At 43.5% G+C, this 25192-nt stretch overlaps 1 long non-coding RNA gene across 1 annotated transcript in view; it reads left to right on the top strand.

The window, feature by feature from the left end:
* Nucleotides 1–25192, top strand: part of LOC310852949 — a 46062-nt gene that overhangs the window by 5289 nt on the left and 15581 nt on the right. The window contains exon 2 of the long non-coding RNA XR_014568474.1: nucleotides 13153–13221. This is a non-coding gene — a long non-coding RNA (uncharacterized lncRNA). The remainder of the gene's footprint in view (nucleotides 1–13152; nucleotides 13222–25192) is intronic.

Below are 25192 nucleotides of genomic sequence, written 5' to 3'. Positions count from 1 at the left end.
CATCGGTTCTACAGGCGGGGAAGGTTGTGCCGGCATCTCAGGAATGCAGAAATCATTCCAACGCTCTCCTCTCCCTTCCCGCTTCTCCAGCGCTCTCGCCTCCTGGCGCGCACCAATCGCAAGCGCTGCCTTGGTCAGCTGATCCATGGACTCAGGACGGGGCGCGCGGGAAAGTTCATCTTTCACCGCTGGGGCTAGGCCTTCTTCAAACAGCATTTGTATCGGGTCCGAAGACAGATCCCACCCCAATTTATGTATAAGCATGGTAAACTGTGTCCAATACTCTCTGACTGATTGATATCCCTGTTTGCACGCCATTAACTGTCTGCGTACCACGCCCTGTTCAATCTGGCTGGAAAACATCAAGTCCATCGCACCAAAGAATTTCCTCAAGTCTTTTAAGGCGCTATTATTGTTTGCCATCAGGGGTCTCACCCAATCTCTAGCCCCTCCCTCGAGGTGTCCAATCACAAAAGCCACTCTCGATTCCTCATCGGCAAAGTCATCGTGTTGCAGGTTCAGTGCATACTGCATCTCTGTCTTAAAGGCTTGGTAGTTCCTTGGATCACCCCCAAATTTCTGTACCAACCCAGGTACCTTCCTTCCGATGGGAGTGGGTCCCCTGTGCATCCTGCGCCCTCCTTTCCTCAAGCCGCGCCGTTAGCAGTGCCAGCTGGTGCTCCAAAGCTCTGTTTCTCTCCTCCAGAGTTGGTCCCCCTCCAGCTCCTCCTGCTCCTCCGGCTCCGGTTGGGTTGCTCATGATGCCTCTCCTTCGCACAAGCAGCGTCAGGGACTGACGGATTGCTGTAATGGGAAAAGGGGGCTGCTCGTGCGTAAGCGTTTAAGTCCTCCAAGCTTTACCATCAGTTCCTAAACTTTCCCAGTTCGAGGAGCCATGGGTGCGTGGCTACCTCAATCGCTGGCAGAATCTGTCAGTGGGCGCTTCCGGAATTTACGCCAACATAAGAGTTCTTTGATGGAAACTCTCCTTCTGGATTCTCTGCGTGACAGTTTCCTGCGCGGAGTAGGCGTCCCCAGTGGAGGTCCTGAGCCCTCCCCGCTGTTCTCACTGGAAACATCTTGGAGCCCTTCCTCCAATTGAGTTTCTGCAGGAACTCTCCCTCTTCCCCTACTGGTTCCTTCCTCCACATCCGAAGGTCCCCTAGCCTCCTTGAGCCCTTCCACCACCTGACTCTCCGATGGCAGTTCCATGACACATTCATTCATTCATTCAAGCCTTTAGTTGGGACATCAGGGTGTATCTCTTTTTATATTTTTGAGATTGGCCAGAGCTGAATACTTTATTGAAGTTAATATGAATCTAATTTTATAATGTTTTATGGCATGGATGGTGCTTTCAGTCTGAGGACAAGGATTCAAACCTGTCTGAACTTCAAGCTCTGCTTTCAAATGAGGAGCACAGCTAGAGGCAAAAAGCAAAAGAGGGTGTGACCAATTTTCAACTAGTTTATATATTTTACATACATTTCTCTTATTTTACATTTCCTTTTGGAGAATTAGATGTAAATTCTGCAAAATGTACCTAAAATGCATAACATTCACATAAAATCTGCAAAATTTACAATCTAACCATAGGAAAGCCACAGTTAGTGGCTAGGTTGATAGATGACATCAAAGATTGACAGATGACATCAAATAATGTTGGAGGTTCCTCACAACTGCTTTAATATATCTTTTAAATGTTTTATTGCTGGTTTCATGTTTCACATGGTTATATTTGAATGAAGGGCAGTTTAGAAACATAACAGCAACAACCCGTGAATTAAATGACTGCAAAATGGGCTAACACATCCCATTCCTTGAATCACACCTATAGAATCAGTGGGGCCTGGGAAAAGAAAGCTCAACCCAAACTAGACAACTGATCACCCCTCCTAGCCTTGGAAGTACACTGAGGCTAAAGGCAGGTGGTGGTGGAGAGAGAGCAAGTAACTCATTTATTTCCTCCCCCGCCCCCAGAAGTGCTAAGAGATGGGCATCTCATAACTAATCCCAGTTATAAAATTTCAATGTTCCAGATGAACGAATTTAACCATTTCCTTTGGAACAAAGACTGTAAAGGAGAAACTCCGAATGTCTGAAATGTGCCCTTCCCTCCTATGAAGTACTGGTTACATAAGCTGTCATGAGCAGAAAATACTGGAAAGCCAGAATAGAAGCTGAAAGCGGGAAAACATTTTGCAGCGAAGAATATACATTTATTTATTTTCAATCGGTGGTTTTAGGCCCATCTGTGGGCTTGACGCAAATTAATCTCAGTGGTCTACGTTTGGTCCCATTAGGGAGATTTTTACATCCCCAAACTCGAATACCCGATTTTGCAGAATTTGACACTTATCTGCTGCCTTGATGCCAAAGGAAAACAAACCTCTTAGGTGCATGGAAATTAAATCATCTCCTACCCCAGAGATGGTCATCTTCCCAGGTCAGGGTTATGTTAAGAACAAATGAGCAGGCTTGTGTTTCATTGCTTGGACCATAACTCTTACTACCCACACAACATACTGTACAGTATTTAATTATTATTATTATTTTAAAGAATGACAAGGGGTTATATCTGCACACACAACTTTCCTTTAAAGTAATAATGCCACACACAGTGCTCCGTTTAGCAAACCATTAGCTAGAGAAATGTGTTGGATCTGAACATGGGTTGGTTTTGTTGTTGTCATTGTTTAAGATGCGCATCCCTTCAGAGGCCTTCTCCAAAACATACGGTTTGCATTCATTGTCATGAACGAACATTAGGAAAATGGTTTTGAACTTCCCAAACATAGCCAGTGAGGACAGAGAGACAGAGAGACATTGTGAATGAAAAGAAAAGGCTATCTGTCAGAGACTGGACTAAGGGAGAACTGAGGACGGATGGTTTTGATAGCAAGCTGATGTTTTGCAAAAGTTCACAATATTTAAGAAGCCTGAAGGCACCAGAGGAAGAAAAAAATAGATTAAACATAAAAAAGCAGGAAGGAAGCCACAGCTACATCACCAGGGCCACCATGAACATTTCCGGGCCTGTAAGAATTTGCAAGTTTTGCACAGCTCCCCTTAATTGGTTTAATCAGAATTTGTGTTTGATATTTTTGTATATTAATACCATACATATGAGAGTTCTGTGTTCAATGTTTGTTTTGCTCTTGGATAGCCCAATACAATCCAGTTGTAGAAACAGTGTGACAGTTAGACACACACACTTATTGGGATTCATAAGAGCTGAAACACTGGAGCAAGTAATCTCTCTATTGTGCTATGCTCAGATAGCTGCTACATCCAATCAGAATTAGTGGTGGCAGGCTGATGCCATGTCTGGGCGTTTATCCTACCCTGCCTCTTCCAAATGGGTAAAGAGTGTCTGCCTTCCCAAATCTAAATCCATGAGTAATGAAATACTTGTGTACACACACACAAATATACGCATATACACCAAACTGGAAATCTGGTGGAAGGGTTTGTGAGAGGTCATTGAAGATCCAGTCATCTGTTGTTGTTTTTAGCAGCCCAGATGACTGTTGCTCCTGGTACTGAAAAGAACAAGAAAAGTCTTCACATTTCTGTTGCAGGTGGGAATCAGTGTGGAGCTGGGGTACATAACATCTGAAGGGCACCAGCTTATGGAAGCCTGATGTACATCACCTCATAAAGAGGAGGCAAGGATTTCTATAATGAGCTAGCAGCTCCTGGTCTACTCTCTATGAGCCCAAATCTGATAGATAAATTTTATGAAATAAATAATAAATAAAACGGGCAACATCACAATGTAACCCCACGGAATAGAGTTCAGGTGACTGTGTCTTAATATGGATATTGTAGAGCTGGGAAAGTTTCTGAAAAAGGTAACTGGGTAATCAGAGGAACGCCATGAGGAATGATTGCAAAGGTCCATGACTCAACTCAGTGGCAAAGCACCCAGCATCTCCAAGTAAGCCTGAGAGGGTACCTTGTTTGAAATCCTGGAGAGCCCCTCAGTGTAGACAAACCTGAGCCAGGTGGACCAATGATCTGACTTGGAATAAAGCAGCTTCCTATATTCCTAAGGTTGCCACATAACATGTTGTGGAGGAAGTGGACACAAAGAGAAGTTTTTCTACCTCTAATTCTGTAAGGTCACGCAATGAAGAGTGCAGTTGTGCTCAGTTCCAACCTGTAGGCTTCTTTTAGGCATCTTGTTGGCCACTGTAGGAACAGAATGCTGGACTAGAAGGGTCTTTAGTTTGAATCATTAGGGTTCTCCTTATGTTCTTAAAATCCAGAAGGCCCTAGAGCAAACTCTCCTTTACATCAAAGGCAACCAGGATGACTGTGCTGCTGTCATTGGAATTAAGGTTTACACTAGGCTAGCTAAGAAAAATATCAAGCTTGATTTTATTATTTAGTTATGTCTTTCTTCCTGCCTGTTTGCTTCTTGATTAGACTGAAGACCTAGTAAAAATTCTTACTAATCAAGCTTTGTCTATTTTTCTACAAGGACCTGAATCTAAATACAAAGTTCTCTTTAGTTACCTCTGAGATTTACAGTTGAAAAGTTTGATGGACATTTACTGCCTAAGTAAATGCCCAACTAAATGCCAGAAAATACTTCCGCTCGTTCAGCACAATCATATTATAATTCACTACATGTCATACTGTAATTCACTAGCAGAGCATTGTCACAGGAACACAGGAAGTTCATTATACCAAGTATACCACTGGTCCATCTACACCAGTGGTGCCTTAGCTACACTAAATGGCAGTGGCATCCCAGGATTTCAGGAGTTTTTCCAAGTCATAATAGGAAATGTGAAGGATTGAAAAGATGCAAGCAAAACATGTCAGTCACTGAGCTATGATCCATTCTAACCGAGGCAGGGCTGGCTCAAGATATTTTGTTGCCTGAAGCAGAAAAATTGCCTCCTCCCAGTTCCATTCCCAGTATGAAAGCTCAGCAGACCATTGAATCTTCATCCTCCACTGCACCCTGAGGACAGTGGCTTACACACACGCAGCATTCCCTTCAATAGTTGCTGCCTGAGGCACCTGCCTCACTCTGCCTCATGATAAGGCCAGTTCTGAAATGAGGGCTTATTCACATTACCTCTTAAGCAAGGACTGGGGAACCTTCTTCATCTTGATGTCCACATTACCTCCTTGCTTAGGTTTCGCCAGTGGGGCTCATTAGTTGAATCCCTCCCAACGGACCTAACTTGACATGTTGATTTATTTCAGTGAGTATCCTCTAAAATTGAATACCACCCATTTTCACAGTTCAAGGGCACATTCCAGCCAGGCAAAAGCACTCAAGGAGAGAGTGGCCAGTGGGAGGGGGCATAGCCTGGAGACAGTCCCAAGGGCCAAATAGATTGGAGTGGAAGGCTGCATCGTCGCCTTGGGCCTGTTCAGGGAAGTTTTTAATATGTGTCATTTTAGTGTATCTTTCATCTTTGTTGGAAGCCGCCCAGAGTGGCTGGGGAAACCCAGCCAGATGGGCGTGGTACAAATATTATTATTATTATTATTATTATTATTATTATTAGGGCTGAGGTTCCCTGCCTCCTTCCTAAACCATGGTTTGTTTTCATCTCAAGTCAGCTGCTCAAAAGAATGAACATGTTAGATTAAAAAAAAGAGAGCTTAGCTTAGTCTAGCATTATTTCTCCCTCAAACGCTGGCCAGCTGTGTGGCTCACAAGAGGAGCAATTTGCTGGTAGGATTTCTCCTAAAAAATAGAGGTATAATAAAAGTTTAGGAAACCTATAATTCACTTCTAGGTAGATACTCATGATTGCTATAAAAATGGCTACATCAACCCAATGGGTACATCCCTTTTCAGCCTCACCCAATTTCATCTTCAAAAATACTTTCTTGGCCATAATTAATTGATAGCTTTGAATGGACAAGCAGGTCTTGGATTAACACCCCCCCCCCCAACCTCCTCTACTCACTATGATTCAAAGACAGTTATAAATGAACACTTGCAATCACCACAGATCATGTTTTACCAGGAATGTCAACTTCTACATCATTCATATTTACTAACCAAATTCTTGTTTGAAAGACACGGGACTCTTCCAGATGACCCATTTATTGAGCATTCAGCTTGATTTGTTTGCAGGGAGGTAATAAAGCAATGAACATTCATCCTAATTTTCTTGATGGGTGATTATGCATCTTTGTGTTAAACATTCATTCATTCCACGCTTTTCAATGCAAAAGGTCAGTTTCTTTTTTAAAAGGAGGATTTGTTCCACTAGGCTGACAGAGCGCTTTAATCCATTTTAATTGCGCAAACTGAAATCTCCCTGCATGCTTGAATTCGTCCTGCAAAAGACTGGCAGTCTAGAGCTGCTCATGGATGTACTCTGTCTAATCAACACTGTATACGCCTTTGAATACCTGAGTAAAAAAACAAAACAACCTCAACTAACTCATGAGAAGCGGCTGTAAGTGATGCTAGGTTGGTTCCAACAGCTGAAGAAGCAAGCCAACGTTCATTTTTTTAATTAAAAAGCATGTACATCTCAAATCTGACACATTAAAACATCTTGAAAACATTACGTTCATATATTATACCATGTCTTTGTTATTCCAGAACTCAATAAAGAGCATCCACTTTGCCTCAAAGACATTTGTTCTCTGTCATCCTTCCTTTACCCACACATAATTAGTCAGTTTATCCATTGCAGTATATTCATATTTTCCCACCAATTTCCAGCATGATGCATGAAGAACTTTGCATAGTGCTATGGGAAGGGTCTTACATGTGGAAGGTCCCAGGTTCACCCTTCAGTGTCTTCAGGTAAGGCTGGGATAGAACACTGCCTGAAGCCCCAGGGAGCCACTAGCTAGTCAGTGTAGACAATGCTCAGTTCAACAACAACAACAACCATTTTTTGCTGCTGCTGCTGTCTTCTTCTTCTTCTTCTTCTTCTTCTTCTTCTTCTTCTTCTTCTTCTCATCTTCATCTTCATCTTCATCCTCCTCCCCCTCTTCCTCTTCTCCTTCTCTCCCAGAACTTAGGGGCCATAGAGGGAGAGAAGAGGGTGAGGAAGTTGTACTGCTCAATTAAAAGACTTCGTGCTTGTAGAAGGATACTGTCCAATTTTAGATTCAAACCAATGGTATAGTTCCTTTTTGAGAGAATAACAGCCCAAACCTTTGTTGCTACTGGAGATGACTGCATCCGAATACCAGAGGGGCTGTCACATACAGTAGAAGAAGGCGGAGGCCCAGAGGCAAAGACTGGATCCAATGGGCTTATGTTATGCTAGGGTAGATGTTGGTGGAACTTCAGTAGAAACTTACTAGCAGTTAGAGCAACCCGATGATTGAAGCAATTACTAAGAGAGTGGTGGATTCTTCATTTCTGGCTGCAGGGACCAGATAGCCAGATTCTCTAGCACCACATTTCCTGCACTGAGTGGCAAATTGGACTAGATAGCCTAGAATGCTCAACGATTTTATAAGCAGTGCATGTGATTCCTGTAGAAGACTCACTTTTCCGAAGTAGAGGGTTCTGCAGTCACCTGTTGTATTCTGCAATTGCAGCATTCAGTTTAAAATGCCATACACCTCTTCTCTCCGTGTGCTGCTTTGGAATACTTGCCCTTGGCAAAGGATACTTAAACAAATTGGAAAAAATAGAAATTAACATTTCCCTCTTCTGAGGCTGAGGTAATGAGGGGAAATGTGAAATTCACGAAAATTCAATTTCCTGGGGGAAGCAAGCAACATCTGCATTAGCAAGAAATATAGCTTCATTAATTACTTTGGCTAGCTGTGGTCTTTTCAAGCAGGGTGCTTCCAAATGGGGGTTTATTGTGGGATTGGTGCTCCTTATGCCTGCAAGCTTTTTGCAGCATCCGCAGGATGCTATTGACATCAAAATGCCAGCATGTGTCCCCTCCCCTGAATTTAATCAGGATTTATCCTTCATGCAGGAAAGCTGTGCTGTTCAATGAGGGCAGTATCATACCACTTTCAACAGTCATGGCTCCCCCCCCCCCCAATTAATCATGGGAACTGTAGTATGCTAAGGCTTCTGAGTTGTTAGAAAGTACTATCTCCCTTACCTCTTGAGAGTCCCATGGACTGCAAGAAGATCAAACCTATCCATTCTTAAGGAAATCAGTCCCGAGTGCTCACTGGAAGGACAGATCCTGAAGCTGAGGCTCCAATACTTTGGCCACCTCATGAGAAGAGAAGACTCCCTGGGAAAGACCCTGATGTTGGGAAAGATGGAGGGCACAAGGAGAAGGGGACGACAGAGGACGACAGAGGACGAGATGGTTGGACAGTGGTTGGACTACGGGAGGCAGTGGAAGACAGTGCTCTGGTCCATGGGGTCACGAACAGTCGGACACTACTAAATGACTAAACAACAACATCTCCCTTACAAAGCTGCAATTCTCATATTGGTTTCACAATCAATCTCTCTTCCCCAGGAACTCTAGCACTTTTGGGGAAACACTTTTGGGGAAAGAACTCTCAGCATCCTTAACAAATTTCCAGGAGTCTTTGGGGGGAGCCATGGGTGTTGAAAATGGTATGATATGGTTTAAATGTATAGTTCAGATGGGCCCTCTGATAAGGTGTGGGGTGGGGTGTGGGAACCGTATTGCCAATGTCCCATTTGTGATATCTGAATTACCTGTTTGTGATACCAAGCCCCCACACGTCTTACTTTGACATGGCTGTATTTCCCTGTGCCTCTTTCAGAGCATTCTCTGAGGGAGCAGTACCCTGAGATTTTGGATGTGACTTATCTCTGGCTGCAGCCAATTGCAACAGCGCACTTGAAAAGCTGTGCGAATACTCACAAGATGATGGGTCAAGTGCCATACATTGTGGACTTTTGATCCAAGTGTCAACTTTGGGTTTGACAGCTAATATGCTGCATTCCACGAGGATTCTTTGCAGATGTTGCTGTGGTGTTTATGACATAATATCTCTTCCCACCGCAGTCAGATAACTGAAAGTGACCATCAATAAAGAAGGAAAGGAAAGCACTCGCATGTGTTATTTCATGGGGGAAGTAAGTCAAGCATCACATGTGCGAGAAACTTGGCCAAATAACACACATTAAACCTGACTGTGTCTCGGTGTTTCCCCAGGAGGCTTCGTGTACAGATGTTACTAGGGCATTTACAATATGCGCACACACACAAAAATTATCCCTTCTCTGTAAACTAAATCGAAGTTGGGCCATGGAGACCCCAGCTCAAGATCTCTGTGGCACAGGTTCCTCGAGCAATTTTTATAAACACTTCCTAAACGCTTTATGAGCTATGAAAACAGTTGGGAGAAACTGTGCAGCCACATAAAGGTCACATGCTAAGTATGTTGCTGGAAAACAACCGGGAAGGATTGGGGAACTGGAGTTCTCAATGACAAATGTTGCGGGCCTAAGGCAACATTTCCTGCTGTAGTTCTTAACATCTGTGTTATACTCTGCAATACTCCTACACACACACACACACACACACACACACACTCATGCAGAGCTGTGGAGTACGCATTTCAGTCACCAAACACGTGTCTTAATTCGCATTCTTTAAATTCAGGGCTATAAATCATAAAGCTTGGGAAGAAAAAGAACCTGGATCACTGGGGTCTGAATTTCCACCCCCACCTCTTCTGTTTCTGGTCTAGATTACAGACATGTTGTTGCTAAAAACAATTCTTCTTTTCTTTTCTTCTTTTCTTTCTCCCCCCCCCCTTCCCCTTTTTTTTAAAGCCATTTGCTGAATTAGCTGATTTATGTCTTGCAATTTCCGTAAATGCCATCAGATATAATTCTCTCAAATGGCTGGGGTTTTGCTGCCTTGTTTTGCATTGCACTCAAGGGCTCCTTGAAGCAGACATCAGAGAGCGAAGACATGGCCTAACAGTCTGTAGTGCGTCCCATGCAAAATGTGCTGCCTGAGATCAAATGTTAACTGAAGTGATAGAGTTAATTACAGTGCCGAAAGAACCCAATCCTGGAAGGTGTTGAGCTTTGCCAGTGAGGTGCTGAGTGTTTGGGTTCTCACTGAGGTTTGTGGGAGATGAAAGTGCTTAGCACCTTGATGTGGAATTGTATCGAATCTAGATTTGCAACACACTCCCAAAAAGCTGTGTTACCATGTCGTTGCAAAACAGCCTCTTAGTTTCGGCATCATCCTGAGGAAAGCATATGGGGGAAACCTCATGGGGGAAACCCTTTACCTCTGCTGTTGTTTAAAACCACAGTTTTCCTCTCAGTGATCCTTCACCCCCACTTTACTCAAACTTCTGCCGTTGTTTAAAACAGTCACTCATTTTCCTTTCAGTGTTCCTCCCTTCTCACTATACTCAAACGTCTCCCTCTTCCATTGCTCAGCTGCCTCATGTGAGAGCAATAATGGATGTTGAGCCCTCAAATATTCCATAGTATTTCACTCAAAGCTCTGCCGTTGGTTAAAACCACCATCTCCCTCTCAGTTCCCTTTATCCCTGATTTACTCAAATTTCCACCATTGTTTTAAACCACTGCTCCCCCCCCCCTTAGTGCTTTTCCCATCTTGCTCCTATGCCATGGCTACTGCTGTTTTCACATTTGCTCCCCTCCCACACAATGAAAATCAAGGATTGTGATATGGCACTACAAATACTTCAATGGTGGCTGTGTGATGACATTCTTACATTTTTATTCTATAGAGAGAAAATATAAAATTGACCCGTGGGGATCTGTTAACATAGCTGGCTCTGTGGGAGCCAGAATGGTGAACCTAAAGATGTCATTGTCACATTCCACAGAACTTCTGTAGATAACATGCCTGAGTCAGACCCCTTGAAAGATTTGCCTATGCTTATTAAGCTGTTTTAACACCTCTCAAAATTCCCCCCAAAGGAAGCACCCTTGCATTGATTGTAAACTCCTTGGGACAGAGATCTGTCATTTTCTTTTAACTTTTTCTTGATATAGCAGCAAAAGGAGAGAAAGAAAAGGAGGTGCAAGAGCACAGTAGATAACTACATGGGTCCCAGGTTTGCAAATAATTCTAATTTGACTTGCATTGTATTGTCTGTTGATTCCGAGAATGGTGCAACTCACCCTGAATGATCTTTCTCTGAAAATTCAATTGTGATGCTCCCTCCCCAAAGTACCCATCTGGATAAAGTCTAAGATACTGAAGCATCTATCAGCTTTCTTCAGACATCAATAATGATGCAAAGGGAACAGGAGAGAGTTATACATATAGATGTATTGTTTGGAAGCTATTACACAGGAAGTGTCAAATCCAGGCAAGACTGGTTTCCTCCAAGCGTTCAATATCCAAGCCATGCCAAGAAATCTGGTTATATGATACACCTGTCCAAAAAAGCAGCCCTCTCTGCACAGCTGCAGCATCACTAGCCACCAAGACGGCTTTTGATGGTATCAAGTGGGAATAGGCTTCATGTGTGCAAATGGATTCAATTGGACTTGCTTTTCATTGATTCAGCTACGATTCCACACACAAATCCATCTGTCAGCAAACAATGAGAGATAGTTGATAAATGCTGCTTGGAGGGGCAGCGGTTGCCTGCTGTATCGTGATGCTGTATTTATCTTGGCCTTTGTGAACATAACTCAGGCGATTTGAAAAGCAGCAAATGTAACAGAGATGGAGACAGATGCAATGGGATTTCAGAGATCTGAGTGAGCTCTTTTTGAAAAGCCACAGGCTTCGTCCCAGTACTCTCAATGTTGTCTGGAATATTTCTTTGTCATCTTAATGGGAGGGAACACACTTAGCCAAGGGGATTTGGTCACTAACCTATCTTCTATAGGCACTTGAGGGTTGCCAGGTTCAAATCCACTTGGTAGCTCTGGTCTCTAGCCTGGAAGCACAATCCCATCAGCAGGTTTGGGGGGAGAATTGAGGTTTCATTTGCATTTTCATTCATGCTTCTTGAAACAATGTGCAAGCCAAAAGGCAGCTATACTTCAGCACAGATACTTCTCTGATTTTTGTGATGCCATTCTCCAGCCAAAAATAAAATAAAATCTGTGTTAAGTGGCATAGAGACAGGGATGTAAAAAGGTAAAAAGGTAAGGTAAAGGTACCCCTGCCCGTACGGGCCAGTCTTGCCAGACTCTAGGGTTGTGCGCTCATCTCACCCTATAGGCCGGGAGCCAGCGCTGTCCGCAGACACTTCTGGGTCACGTGGCCAGCGTGACAAGCTGCATCTGGCGAGCCAGCACAGCACACGGAACGCCGTTTACCTTCCCGCTGGTAAGCGGTCCCTAATTATCTACTTGCACCCGGGGGTGCTTTCGAACTGCTAGGTTGGCAGGCACTGGGACCGAACGACGGGAGCGCACCCCGCCGCGGGGATTCGAACCGTCGACCATGCGATCGGCAAGTCCTAGGCACTGCGGTTTTACCCACAGTGCCACCCACGTCCCATGTAAAAAGGTATCATTTCCCTTTTACACTTGTATTCCTCACATGCAGCACTGTTTCTGTTCCTCTGAAGTTTGCCTTCTGTCAAAAACCATATTGTTTCTCTCACTGTCTGCTGAATTGAAATTACATAAATTATGTTGCCCACTCCCTTTGCATTGCAAAGGAAACACAATGCAAATAGGGAAACCATGCAAATCAATTGCATATTGTTTGTGGACTGCAAGCAACAACAACACTGAATGCTGATTATAGCCATCAATTGATTTCCGTTCCGGACATGGGATGAATAAACAAACATTGGCAATTTCTGCACCAATTTCCATTTCCATTGCAATTCTTTGATGTCCATTTATAGAGGCTTTGTGATACAAACATAGCCATCATCAGTAGTAGCCATTGATGGAAAAAATATAGCTCCTGAGAAGAGAGCCAAGGTTCAATGAATTACTTAAATGTGAGTGTTCCTTAAGTTACTGTTCTGTGTTACCACTTTGCAGCTTGGCTTTGTGAGAACTGCAAGTTGTATCACTTAGGTAATGATTGCCCATGTTTATTAATCCTTTTACGAGGTTCCCTTTGCCCAGAATACTCCCCCACCCCATACAAATATATCCATGGGCCTCCTTTTTAGCATGTGTCCCAGGCTTGGTTTATTTTGTGGGTTGCACAGTTAGCAATACCTCTAATAAATTTTGACGGAGAGTTTCCGTTGTTGTTTTTCACATGGTGCCATTGCCTTTGGAAGTCTTTTTGGAGAAGAAGAGCAAGGAAACATGTTTGGGTGAGATCCTACTGCATAGCAAACCACCTTCTGGCAAGTGTTAAAATTAATTTCTCTAGAGTTAGATGAAATTAATAACATTTGTTTGCCTTTGCCTCTATCTATAAACATTTTTGCTGTTTGAATACCCTTTCTGCTGGAAAGTGACATGCATATGGATGATTTATGAGGAATCAAATTGTTTCGTAAGGGTAAAAGGAAAAACAAAGTAGATTGTTTCACAGTTCAGCATTCCTTGAAACTTAAATTTCAGGCTTGGTGTTACTTCCATTAAAGTTGGCAGGAGTTTTGCCATTGACTTCAGTGGAGTGGAGCAAATGTTCTTGAAGTCCTGGCCAGATGGTGAAAATAGTTGTGGGCCTGGATTCAAAGGACTGTGTGGGGAGTCCCATATATGCAATAGGGATGCTGAGGCCCCCTGACCACAATGCTCCCAAACCTGAAAAGCTTGTCTTGAAACACAAGGGATTTTCAAGAACAGCGTCCAACACGGTGCAAAGAGCTGCGGTTGGACAACAGCCTCCAGGGAAGCTTTCGTACACATGTGGAAGCATTTGTGCATGGCTATGGGGCTGTTTGGATCCTGGCCTGATGCTCTTCATTTATACCTTGGAGTCAAGAGGCTTTCTGTTTGTGTTAGTTTCTTTTCCGTCAAGAGGTGCAAAGTGTGGAGAGAAAGGGGGAGAAGATCGCAGCTCCAATTCCCGTCCATATGCAAAAAGTTACTTGTTCTTCTAACTCACTCCTCATCCTGATGGCAACTGAAAATCTATACCTGATCCCCATCCCTGATCCACAGTCCAGAGCTTTCGTTCACAGCTAAATCATTCAGATAAATGGAGAAAGTATCTTGCCCATCTGGATATTCAAAGGAATGCTTGCATAGATTTGACTTCACTGGAATGAATAAGGTGCTATTTGCATTCAGAGAAACTTTTGCTGCATCCAGACAGAATGCTAAACCATGGCTTAGTGCAAGAAGAATAAGTCATAGTGAATCCTGGGCTGGCACAGCTGTGAAAAGGGGATTGAAAGCTTTCCATTCTGTTATATATTAACTGAAGTTTAGTGTATCATCTGAACCCTTAACTGCAGTTAATCTTAATTATGGTGAGTAGAAACAAGGCAACTTAATAAATTGTCATTTGCATATCTTCACTAAGCAAAGCTACAGTATAGTTTGATAGGGTTGCCATATGTCCAGATTTTCCAATGACGGAATTAGCATCTGGGGTGAATTTTGGGAAATCAGCAAAATGTCCAGATTTTTACTTGAAATATGGCAACCCTAACTTTGGAAGCATTCTGAACTGTCCCATGTCCACTCTGTGCCATTCCAATGTTATTTGTTATTTGGGTTCAAGTCTTATTTGTTAAATCTGAAGTTCTGTTTCGCCCACATTGACTCTAATGCTGGAACTAAAAACAGTGATGTCTTTCCCTTGCTTTTCATGTAAGTGAATGAAATGTGCAGGCAGACGTGCCCCTCCAGAGTGGATTCAACCTTCTTATTACAGTTTATCAAGATTCACATGTGCTGTGATCTAAACCACAGAGCCTAGGGTTTGCTGATCAGAAGGTTGGCGGTTTGAATCCCCGCAATGGGGTGAGCTCCCATTGCTCGGTCCCTGCTCCTGCCCACCTAGCAGTTTGAAAGCACGTCAAAGTGCAAGTCGATAAATAGGTACCGCTCTGGCAGGAAGGTAAACGGCGTTTCCATGCGCTGCTCTGGTTTTGCCAGAAGCGGCTTGGTCATGCTGATCACATGACCCAGAAGCTGTCTGTGGACAAACGCCGGCTCCCTCGGCCAGTAAAGTGAGATGAGCGGCGCAACCCCAGAGTCATCCACGACTGGACCCAACTGTCAGGGGTCAAGATCCACATTGTTAGGGTGGGTTGTTCCGTTTTTAGAAGCATAACAATAACATATAATTCAGTATGACCTCCTAGCATCAGTTTGTGTTTGAGGAGTTGATACCTCCCATGGCTGGAAAAAAACACAACATGGTTGCAGTTATAATGTTTGCTAGCCCTCCTAGCCCAGTATTCTGTTCTCACAGTGGCCAGCCAGATGCCTAGAAGTCCACAAGCCCAGAAGTGCATTCTCCATGTCCCTGCACTTTCTTGCAACTGGCATTCTGAAGCACACTATCTCCAGCACCCAAAACATTAATTTGCACAGCCATGGATTTTAGGAGGATCAAAAATGCAATAAAGTCCCAGTTTGATCATGAAGTCATCTCTGAAGGAGGAAGAAAACCACACATCTGGTGACAACAATGACTTCAGAGTCATGTGAGAGACTCCAAATATAGGGGGGGGGAGGGAAATGGCATTCTGCATAGAGTAATAACTGGAATTGGCTCGCACATTTTTCATTTCCATGCATTTGTTATTTGTTGTTGATGCATGCAATGAGGGAAAGTTCCTTTGGAGCTCTCTGCAGTAGTGAGCTGTCTTTCTGGGTGACACAATTTTCCTTTTACACAGAGCAGGAGGACAGACCCACACCTTTCAAAATGAGGCATCCCTCCCAGTTTTTTTCCGGCCCTGGAATAGCAAGGGATCTGTTCTTCACCCCATATGTTGTGTCAGCCTGGAGTTTATTCAAAGGCCACCAAGCCTGTGGGAGGATCTAATATCTTGAATGAATTTGGACCATCTCCTAAGTACGTTTCATTCTCTGAATGAACAAGGCTGGTTATATAATCCTCAAATACTCTTCTAAAGCAATAGAGTTAGGGTTGGGTTTTTTTGGTAAGCTGGGATGCAGATGCAATTTTTTTAAAAATCAGGAAATTCGGGGATTAGTTATCACAACTTGAAAACAGAATTTACCCCAGTTGCTGGAAACCACAGGAGGGGAGAATGCTGTTCCTTATGAACTTTCCATAGACATTTTTGGCCACTGTGAGACCAGAATGCTGGACTGTGTGGGCTATGTGCCTTGTCAGGGGACTGCCATCGAAAAGGGGGGGGCACAAGAATACAGGGAGCCTCCAACGTTGCTGAGAAGTAGCTCTTCGTCAGGCAGTGGAGTGAGCCACACCTCCAGTGAAGCAGAGGGGGAAAGGAGGGGCGAGGCGAGGGAAAGGCTCACAGATGCTACTGTGATCCCAAGCGCATCACTTAGCCAGGCTGGTCAGGAAACAGACATGCCACTTCTGTCTCCCAGCTTTCGCAGAGGGGTGAAATGGAAGGAGGGGAGGCGGAGATTTGGGGTGGCCAAGTTCTTATGTTGGGGAAAACCCCGGAAGGGGGCACTCCCAGAATCTGCAAGTGACTGAGACAGACATGAACTTTGGGTTTCTGCACTGTACATAGTTTGCACTAAATAAAACCTGAAAAACACAGATCAGAGTCCTGGCAACCACCTGCAAACCTGACAGCCCTGATCCAACAGGCTCTTCTTATGTAGTTCTGAACAGTTAGCAGTCCTTCCTCCCCTCCTCCACTTTGCTTGTAGAGCCCTGCTCAGCTATTAGTTTTAGATCAGCAGAACTGGCTCTGCTAAAGGGGCCACATAATACCTGTTCCACATTTGTAAGAACTTAATCGCATAGTATGGCAGCACCAGCACTTGGAAACTCTCTGCCTATTGAGATCAAGCAGGTGCCTTCACTGTACTTTTTTTTGTTTTTTTGGCACCTGAGAAAAACATTCTTGTTTAGACAAGACAACCTGATGCTTAAATAGTCAAGGTAAGTTGTATGTTTTGTACTGCTGTGAATTTTTCTCTCTTTTTTGGTTTTATCTTTTTGTAAACAGCTTTAAGGGTTTTCTCCCCTTTATACAGCCAAGCGGCGTATAAATTTTATGAAATAAATAAAATAACTATGCATATAGGAATGCTTCCTTAAAGAAACATGAGCTTTGAGAGAAGTTATAATGGTTTCATTCTCACTGTGCAGCTGGAGGACTCCCACAGAAATCATTGGATCAGAATATAATTATACATATTTTGTGCTACTCTGAATTTTGTGGTATAGTATTGAGTTCAAAAAATGTCCTAAAATGTGTTAATATGTATTTTTAGGATCAAATTTGATTGGAAATGTGTATATTAAAATAAAATACATGTATATTAAGATGAAATACTTGTTCAACTATGCAATATGTGATAAAATAAATACATTTCAATCAATTTTTAAAACCTCAGATTAATCTGGAAACAGTATGATGATGATGAGGATGGATGAAGTGGTCGTAATTTGTGAGTGGGCTTATGTGAAATAGACTGATCCATACATCCCTAGTTGAAATATCCCAGTGGAGTAAATCTAATACGGTTCCAGCCTCATCCTCTGTATGGCAATGCTAATTGAAGTTAAACAGGTAACGCTTTAGAAAGAATTGAGATTCAAATGTATTAGATAATTTTTTTATTTTTTAAAATAAAGAACCTTAATAGTATCTCATGAGTGTAAATGAAGTTTAAAGCACACTTGCTGAGGCGATTCCCAAAATAAACACTCGAAAACGATGAAAGATGTCCTGAATCTGGTAAAATATTGTGCAATCTCTATAAGAATCCCCAATGAGTGGAAATTCTGTCATCCCAGCTGCTGCTAAAGTCTTTTAAAATAATGGAAAGAAGGATTTATCGGTGGGTGACTGCTTTGTGGATTTGGTTCTGGAATATAAGCAGTTGGCTGAGATCAATGATGGAAATCTACGAGCATTCGTGGTACAGATGTTCCAGGTACAGACTGATCGCATTGTGATTTTTCGTTGCCTACCTTTGAGACTGTCCATAGTCAGAGTGAGTCCATTAAAAGCTATATCCATCACTGCAAACACTCAAGGGTAAGTCTGAATAAAACGGCAGGAAGGAAATGCTTCAGATTAACATTTTGGCGGAATGCCTCACGAAGAAGGCATTAGCTGAAATATTAGTCTATAGGATTTCCTTCCTCTAGTTGTTCTCAATACGCCAAGGACCCATTGCTAAAAGAGTTGGGATATGTTGGTTTAGGATCACTGGGTTTTGGGGCAGAAGAGTGTGATCGCCTGGGCATTTGTTGCTGTGGCGCAAAATACAACAAAGCCAATTCTGATAAATCGTTCTTGAACTTTAATGTGATAAATCACACAGTGTTTTAACATGCATCACTGTCTACAAGATATAACAACAACAACAACAACAACAACAACAACAACAACAACAACAACAACAATCCGACATCACACATACTCAATGCATGCCAGGCCCTCTCAAACTTGGGGGCAACTAGGCACCTCTGCATCCCATCATACTAAGGAATACTGTTTTCAGGTGACCAGTGTGCCAGCTCAGTATGTTGTTGAGGTAATGACAGCTGATGAGTAACTTCAAGGCCCCTTCTTTTACTTCTTATGGTTTCTTTGTCTAGGCTGGACTTGGACCAGTCAGTCCTTCAAAGAGAGGAGAGCCCCATGTAAAGTCTATGTGCTCTGTGTGTGCATTAGATGATGTCTGCAGCTTTAAATCAGGATGAATGAGATTAATTCTAATTCAGGAGCTCCAGCTGAACTAGGCCGGGGACTGGACATGAGAAGCTGGTATTTATGTAATGAACCTATGAAATTATTTCATACAAGAAGTCTGAAAACATTGACCCTGGAGTAAGCACACCAGCTTCAGAGGTCTACTCTGGACAAAATGCTTCTGATGTGTGTGATTTCTATAATAAGAAAAATACTTTCAGAATTCCAGTTTGTATTATAGGAAGCACTCATAGCATTTGTGCCCCATAAATTGTGAGCTATATCATGCGAAGGATGACATCCAACAATAACAAACCAAAGATCCTCATTCCAGGATTGTGGTTCCATGAATGCCTAAATATATCTGCTGACATAAAGGATTTTCTACACTTCTACCCCACAGACAGCACACGTTATCTGAGGAAAACCATATTTAAGAACTCCTTAATCCTACAGGCTAGGGGTTGTATCCAATATCAGTAGACACATTGAAATTAACGGACATGACCAATTTAGGTCCATTCATTTCAAAGGGTCTGCGCTGAGTAAAACTTAGTTGAATTTATTGGTATCCGTCTGTCTTGAGAGAAAATGGAGCGCACCACTTGGGATGAAGTTAAAGCACTGCATTAGCATCACTGAAGTAACCTCCCTGGGGTGCAAGCCTGGCTGGTGTGTATGGAGGTCCTGGGCTGCCCAGAGGACAAGACCCTCCTCTCGGCCTCACTGATGTGGTCCAAAGAAAAGCAGAGCAGTATGATTGACATCAGCTTGGCTGCAGGAATTGCCGTAAGGAGGCATACAAGGCACCATCCAACAATCTTAGGGATTCCACTCCAGATTTATGTAGGATTTACTCCTTTTTCTTCTCTTGAAGATATCCCAGAAAGCAGAAGTAGTTTAGGATTCTAGATGGGCTACCTTCCCAGGTTGATGAGCCCCATCTGCCCGTCACTTCCCTCTACATGACATACAGAAACTTCCTTCTTGACTGTTGGACCGGCTGCTGGTCTCGGCTGCTCAATGTACCAGAGCTTGCAGAAGTTGTTGGTCTCCATCAGTCCTATACAGCATGGCCAATGGTCAGGGGTGGAGGGCCAGCAATATCTAGAGCAGCCTTTCTCAACCTGTGGGTCCCCAGATGTTGTTGAACTATAACTCCCATCACCCCTAGCTAGCAAGGCCAGAGCTCAGGGATGATGGGAGTTGTAGTCCAACAACATCTGGGGACCCACAGGTTGAGAACCGCTGATCTAGAGGGTCATAGGTTCCCATCTCTGCTGTGGTATTCAGCAAAATCTGCATGCTGTGAAAGCAATTTTTAACAGACCTCATCAGGCAAACAGCATACAGTTGTAAATTGTATTAGACAACCTATGAACTTTCATATTTGAAACACACATATTTGAAATTTGCCACAAGAGATGTCAACTATAGGCTTTTCAAACATTTTAATTCTTCAACCTTAACTGAAATAACTCATATTTTTCAGGTACACATTTCACATTTAAATTGTAAATTTGAACTCAAAATTCCTCATCCAAAGTTTAGATTTTGAAATTGGGGGCAGGGGATAACTGAAATGTCACATATTTGTGATTATGTTGTCTCTGTCAACACCATTGTGTGATCAGTTTATTACTACCAACAGATTCAGCAAAACCATGTTTTGCTTGGGGAAGAAAATGAGGTCATAAGCGTACATAACTTATGAAATAGTGCGAATGCTGTTTTTAGGTTTTTTACCGTTTAAATGATCAGCTTAAATAAATGGGAACAAGTACCCTATTGCTTTTGAAACATTGTCTGCTTGTTCTGAAGATGTCGGAAAACAAGCACAGGGCGCCTGTTTGTTTAAAGTTAGCCAGCATTGCGGATTGACAGATGTGATGCCTGCATCCGCTTGCAGCTGGGATGGATTCCTCACAAGTGTAGAAATATCAGATGAGGATAATCTTTCAGTGAACTATTAATTATTTGGTTAGTTTCCAGTATCTTGGACTGCAACAGCTCATTTTGTTCTTAACTCACTTAATTTATTCTTGCCAGGATGCACTTAGGTGATGTATTTCCTAGTTTGATACATTCTGGGTAACATTAGCACTTCCTTAAAATGTGTTAACAGGTGCACAGGTGAAAAGTTGAACAGCTTAAAGGGCTCAAGTGGTGCAAGGAAAGGTGACGGATATTTTAGGTGTGCTCCAGGAAAATGTTTACATGCTCCTTCTGAGCTGTACAAATCTCTGAGTGCTGCAGATGCTTGCTCTTTGGACAAAAGAAGGGCAGCGAAAGGTCAGTTTGCTGCTGCCGTTGGGTGTTTCTCTCCATCTTTCGTCTCCTTCAGAGCTGGCCAACTTTATGGAGCTGTCTTCTGAATTTTTCCACATTGTTTGCCCCTGAATCCCACTTTGTATTGCAAGGTTATGCAATGGGAACGAAAATTCACATGGAGGCTTATTGCTTTAGCATACATTTAATGAAAGTTAAGGGACGCAGGTGGCGCTGTGTGTAAAACCTCAGCGCCTAGGGCTTGCCGATCGAAAGGTTGGCGGTTCGAATCCCTGCGGCGGGGTGCGCTCCCGTCGTTCGGTCCCAGCGCCTGCCAACCTAGCAGTTCGAAAGCACCCCTGGGTGCAAGTAGATAAATAGGGACCGCTTACTAGCGGGAAGGTAAACGGTGTTTCCGTGTGCGGCTCTGGCTCTGGCTCTGGCCAGAGCAGCGATGTCACGCTGGCCACGTGACCCGGAAGTGTCTCCGGACAGCGCTGGCCCCCGGCCTCTTGAGTGAGATGGGCGCACAACCCCAGAGTCTGGCAAGACTGGCCCGTACGGGCAGGGGTACCTTTACCTTTACCTCTTAATGAAAGTTAGTGGTGATGTCTTTGCTTGATGTTTCACCTGCAAAGAGGCCTTCTCTTTCCCTTAGCATTATGGACACATTTCTTTCTCAATAGGGTGATTTCCTAAAGGTCTTATGCTGCTGTTGTTTGACACATTCAGTAAAGTGATTTTTTTGACTAAGCGGCACCAGCAGATGCTTCTCATTTGCTCCCGCTGTAGAGAGGCATGCAGATCGCCCCAACGCAAATGCCAGAACAGTTCAAATCTGGAAAGTTACTACTTTTCTTTCAGAGGCAGGCTGACCAAGAGAAGACTTCCTGAACTTCAAGAAAAGTTTGTCAGGAACAGGCTGTCTGACCCATGAAAGCCTGAGGCATATGCCATCTTTGATTTCATATCTGAAACAACTTTACAACCTCGTAGCAGAGTCCAAGAGCAGTATATTTTCTCAAGCCTCTTTCTGTCACTTCCCTGATCCTTCTACAACAAGTGTAATAGGAAATACGTCTCCCCCCCCCAGCCCTACCACCCCAATATCAGCAACGCACGCACTTGCCTAGCCAGGCAAATTCAAAGTGACATCTTATTTTTCATTTTTATTGTTTGCATGTGGTAGTCTCATTCTGAAGCTTAGAATGCATCCTTTCTGAAGTCGCAGAGGTATCCCATCTGAGGCGATCTTTTATTACCATTAATACTTCTCTGCCCACAATACTTGAGTCTCGGGACAGTTCCGTAATATATTAATTAATGGTGCGCTAGGATGTGACATTTCTGGCGTACATCACTGGTTCACTACACTCCCTAATTTTGTGTAAATCTTGGTGTTTTATAACTGCAGAGAATTAAATCTGCTATCAAAACAGACTTCCCTTTATCCTGGGAGTGTCATAAAATTTTAAGGCCTTTATTATTTAGTGCGCTATATATGTCAGGAACAATTTTCTGGGTTTTTTTCTTTCATTACCCTTGAGCAACCCCCCCCCCCACCTCAAACTTTGCAGTATGCATGTAGCCCTCTGAGAGATCTCTACATTGCCCAAATAAACTTATGTGGTGTCACAAATTGTTCTAGAAAGCCCCCCTTTCTGGCATGCTACATATAATATATTTTTGCATGCGATTCTGGTGGGTGATTGGCTAGTTAAAAGTCGGAGTTCTTTATTTCTCCTATAATATTCTATTAACGTACACATCTAATTTCACCACAGTAATTTTCACAGACGTTATCCAGTTTCTCTTTTCTGCTGTTCTGGCCAGCTGGGAATGCCTTTCTCTTTCGTTCCATTATTTTACTCAGCTTACTGTAATAATGTATGAAGGCAAAATATGCAGAGAAGACAAGCTTCTGCTGTGGTTTGAGTGGACAAAATGTCTACTCAGATGAATAATCCATTACCATAGCTGCTGTTTTCCTAGTTTCAAGCATAGCTACAGTTCAGAAAAGATCATTTGGGACCAAAGAAGAGAATCCTGTTGCATTGGACCACAAACATATCCCCACCGTGACCAATCAAGGTGCCCATGGGAATCCAACTGGCAGGACATGAGGGTACTAGCTCTCTTTCACTGTTTTTCCCTGGAAACTGGTGTTTTGAGATATGCCTCCTATGATATTGGAGGCACTATGCAGCTATCTGGATGTATAGGGAAGGGGTAGTACCTATCAGGTGCAGGTTGGCACGAAGAGGCAGAGGCAGTTGTCAGTGAAGTTAACTCTTTATTCAAGGAAATGGCATACAAATTAGCAACACTTCCCAGTCGGTCTTGACCCTATAGAGCTGTTGCCAGGATGTTTCTCAGGCTCCTGGATGTTTCCCAAGCAGTCTCAAACTACGTCTGCACACCTCTGGTCTCTGGCCAGTGTGGTATAGTGGTTAAGAGCAGTAGACTCATAATCTGGTGAACCGGGTTCGCTTCTCCGCTCCTCCACATGCAGCTGCTGGGTGACCTTGGGCTGATCACACTTCTCTGAAGTCTCTCAGCCCCACTCACCTCACAGAGTGTTTGTTGTGGGGGAGGAAGGGAAAGGAGAATGTTAGCCGCTTTGAGACTCCTTAGGGTAGTGATAAAGCGGGATATCAAATCCAAATTCCTCCTATTCCTGCTCCTCCTCCTGCTCCTCCTCCTCCTCCTCCTCCTCCTCCTCCTCCTCCTCCTCCTCCTCTTCTTCTTCTTCTTCTTCTTCTTCTTCTTCTCTCGTCATTATCCTGCACGTTCTTGGAGACCAGGGGGAGCAGCAGGAGAGGGAGACTTCCAGGATTCTTCAGCAGCCTCTTGACCTGACCCCCCCCTCCTCTGCTTCAGCCTCAGGGTCTGAACAGCTCTCTGTCACTGCCTCTCCCTCCTCACTAAACCCTGTTACCCTTTCAGCATCCAGCCGCTCCTCTCAATCTGCTTGACCTCTCCTGAGTCAGAACCAATTCCCTGGCTCTGAGCCTTCCTCCTCTGGGGTTTGTGGGTTCCCTGGGTAGCGTTTCCCACCACTCCTCGTCGTCCAGCCAGTCTCTGACAGTAACTCTCGTGGGGAACATGTTGTGCTCCTTCTGGGGTAGTTTGTCCACCTCTGGTCCCCACCTTGCACTCAGCTCTCACCTGTGGCTTCCAGAAGCCATCAGGATGTGACAGCAGACACACCCTGGGAAAGGGTTTCAACTGGTCGGCTAAACTAGTTGAGGGCATCTGATGGGTCTTAGACCCTCAGTGAGTTAGGGACTTCCCCTGCATGTGAAGACAGACTCTGGCACATTGAGCAGACAAGATGAGGCTTGTCAACCTGGGAAGGTACTACATCTTGGAGAAGGAAAACTGTGGAAAACTGTGGTCCTAAAATTCTGCTGCCTTGTAAGATATCTTCAGGAGAAGAAAAAACTAAGGATTAAACCCTACCCAAAACCAGAGTAGAGTCCCTAAGATTGTTAGATGGTAATCCCTGCAGCCAAGCTGGTGTCAATCATATTGCACTGATTTCCTTTGGACCACATTAGCGAAGCAAAGAGGGGGCTTTTGTTGTCTTGCCAGCCCAGGACCTCCATATACATTGCCTAGGCATGCACTCTGGGGAAATCTCTTCACTAACACAGCGATTTGACTCCATTGTCTCTCTGGACAGAAAGGTGCCAAGAACAATGGAGCTGTCATAGCTAGTAGCCATTGATAACCTTATCTTCTGTGAATTTAACTGATCCCCTTTGAAAGCTAATCAAGTTGGTGACCATTACTTCATCTTGTGGCAGCAAATGCCATATCAGCTGTGTGAATCTCACACCAGTCAACCTTTTCCAGCTGTACAATTTTGTTTTTTGAGATAGATTCAGGCAGTGCTTTTCCATATTGAGTTTTCTTGAAATAGGGTGGGAGATACCAGGACCAATTCTTGTTTTCTTATATTTTCTTGGTAAATCCACAGTCCCCCTCAAGTCCCTCTTCTGCTTTTTTTTAAAAAAAAGAAGAAGAAGAAGCAGCAGAAGCAGTATGTGCACTCATCTTCAGAGTTACCATTAATCAGATTACTTCCTCAACCTTCGTATCTAAAGGTTATGCCTCTGAGAGTGGGTGGGCAGATGAGTCTATTGAATATGTCTGTGGACTGAATTTAAACTCAACTAATATATCCAAAATCACAAAATATCATAGAAGTGTACTGATCCAGTGGAACATATTCAATGCATTGAAAACAACTTTTCAAAAAGTATTG

Source organism: Podarcis gaigeae (genome assembly GCF_964106915.1).
Source record: "Podarcis gaigeae genome assembly, chromosome: 9".
Taxonomy (NCBI): Eukaryota; Metazoa; Chordata; class Lepidosauria; order Squamata; family Lacertidae; genus Podarcis; species Podarcis gaigeae.
This window is presented reverse-complemented; position numbering and strand designations above follow the sequence as displayed.